This window comes from Eumetopias jubatus, unplaced genomic scaffold, assembly GCF_037043125.1.
Source record: "Eumetopias jubatus isolate StellerSeaLion01/CBP00866 unplaced genomic scaffold, mEumJub1_p1.0 scaffold_11, whole genome shotgun sequence".
In the NCBI taxonomy this organism is placed as follows: Eukaryota; Metazoa; Chordata; class Mammalia; order Carnivora; family Otariidae; genus Eumetopias; species Eumetopias jubatus.
Genome location: NW_028274817.1, coordinates 104,286,746 through 104,289,579, shown reverse-complemented (window position 1 = coordinate 104,289,579; position 2,834 = coordinate 104,286,746).

Genomic DNA, 2,834 nt, shown 5'->3' with positions numbered 1-2,834 from the left:
ACTGGCATGCCACTCTCTTCTGGCTTGCCAAGTTTCTGTTGAAAAATCTCCTGCTAGCCTTATGGGTTTTCCCTTATATGCTAATCACTTCTTTTGTCTTGCTGCTTTTGAGATTTTTTTCTTTATCATCATATTTTGCAAGTTTAATTACAGTATGTCTTGGTGTGGTTCTGCTTTTATTGATTTTGATGGGAATTCTCTGTGCATTTTGGATCTGGATGTCTGTTTCCTTACCCACATTAGGGATGTTTTCAGCTATTATTTCTTCAAATAAATTTTCTGCTCTCTTTTCTCTCTCTTCTTCTTCTGGGACTCCTATAATACAAATATTCTTCTATAATACAAATTCTTCTTCTTTTAAAATATTTTATTTATTTATTTGTCAGCGAGAGAGAGAGACTACAAGCAGGGGGAGGGGCAGCAGAGGGAGAAGCAGTCTTCCTGCTAAGCAAGGAGCCTGATGAAGGACTCGATCTCAGGACTCTGGGATCATGACCTGAGCCAAAGGCAGACACTTAACCAACTGAGCCTCCCAGGCATCCCTATTTGGTATAATTCTTTTTTCTCTTTTTTGTTCAACTTGATTACTTTCTATTACTCTGTCTTCTAGGTCACTAATTTTTTCCTCTGCTTCCTATCCTGCTATTCATTCCATGAAGCATGTTTCTCATTTCATTTATTGAGCCCTTTATCTCTGCTGTGTTATTCCTTATCTCTGTGTTAAGGGTCTTACTCATATCTTCTCCTCTTTTCTCAAGTCCAGTGAATATCTTTATAATCATTGCTTTAAATTCTCTATCAGGCATGTTACTTTTATCTGTTCCATTTAGATCTGTGGCCATGGCCTTGTCCTGTTCTTTCACTTGGGATAAACTTCTGTCTCCTCATTTTGTCTGTCTCTCTGTGTCTGTTTTTCTGTGTTAATAAAGTCAGCTATGTCTTCTGTTTTTCAAAGTAGTGAGTTTATGAAGAGGAGGTCCTGGAGTGCCCTGCAGTGTAGTATCCCCTGTTCACAAGAACCTGGCACTTCAGAGAATATCCTGTGTGTTGCTTACACCCTATTGTGTCTGTGTTACTTTTCCTTTCAGTGCAGCCATCTGCACTGACTTTCTGCCTGTTGTGGCTGTGCTTGCTTTCTGTGGTGTTAGTCGGACTCAGGCAGGCCAGCTCTCAGGGGGTGTGCCCACTGGAGAATTTGAGAGTGGGGTGACAGTGTTAGCAAAATCTGTATTGGGCCACTAGTCCTCTGTCAGATCCTCTGAAGCACTGTGGCCGCTGGGGGCTACATGCAGTGTGGCCGGAAGTGCACGGCTGGGCATGCTACACCATGATGGTTGGGCACTGCTAGGCTCAGTGCACTACTGTAGCTGGGAGCACACAGCTGGGCAAGGTGTGGCAGCAGCTGTGCACCCAGGGGCAGGGCGGCTTGCAGATATTATAAAAGATTAGGGTATTGGAACAAAATTGTCCTATACTGAAACCACAGGCAGGTTCCCTTGGATTGGTCCTAGGGATTTGACTCTTCAGGGCTCATTGGAGCCACAGGTGGGGACCTGAGAAAGCAGAGAATAACCCATGTTGAAACCAACCAGAAAATGTAAGCTCTGTGCTCCAATGTAAGAAAACCATCCTGGAGACCCACAGCACACAGGCTCCCACATTATTCAGTCTTACCATGCCAATATTGCAAGGAAACTATTGTGAGACTGGCTTTCATCATACGTGGAATATTATGTTTCATAGGACACAAACAATATGTAAAAGATATTGTGTAACTGATAGAGGACAGTATTTGGTCCTAGATGACAAAATTTAGCTGGATGGAAGACACTAAATTAAAAAAATGATTTATTTTTCTTCTTAAAGCCATATATAATCTATCTCTCTATATATATTATATATCTGTATATAATTTTATATACTGTACTAGTATTTTGTTATGTTATCTATTGTACTAGTATTTTGAGATATGGGGATATGAAATCCTGCAGACTTTGGAAACATTGAATCATATCCCTCTTTAAAGGAACATCCTCACTAAAGCTGGAATTTGTCAGTTAAATGCACCCTTGTACAGCTACCAAAATAGTAACAGCACTGCCCTCATCTATTAACATCAGCAGTATTACAGTAACACATTTGCCACGGGGCATTAGAAAGGGTTTCTAAGGGACTAGGTTCTTACAGGCATGTTTTACAATGAGGACTTACTGAATAATTTTGTACTTCATTCCAAACAAGAGAGACATACCTGAATTCTCACCATTGGTGCAACTAATCAAGAATGAAGAATAGAAGATACTGGGGTAGTAGTGCTCTGATAAGCAAACACAGAAATGTTAAGGGAGATTTAAATACAGAGAATGTTACACATCTATCTCAAACTCCTGAAACTGGATATGGTCGCAGGGGGCTGGGGTTACGTGTATTTTCCAACACTGTTATTGATCTCTTAGATTTGGTAAAATTAACATTGATGGACACAGATTGACTTCATTTGACACCATCTTCTGAGTTCCTTGAGGAAAATTCTCTGCCTAATAGATGAGGAAAAACAAGCATGGGCTGATATAAATAAAGTTAGAAAGAGATAGTATGCTCTTCTTTTTGAAGAGACATAGAAGCATTAATTGTCCTAAAATTTTACTGCATTATTATGGTGTGGAAGATAATCTTTAGGAAGTTCACAGATAAGAACTGCACACTAGGGGTGCCTGAGTGGCTCAGTTGTTAAGCGTCTGCCTTCTGCTCAGGTCGTGATCCCAGGGTCCAGGGATCAAGACCTGCATCAGGCTCCCTGCTGGGCAGGAAGCCTGCTTCTCCCTCTCCCACTC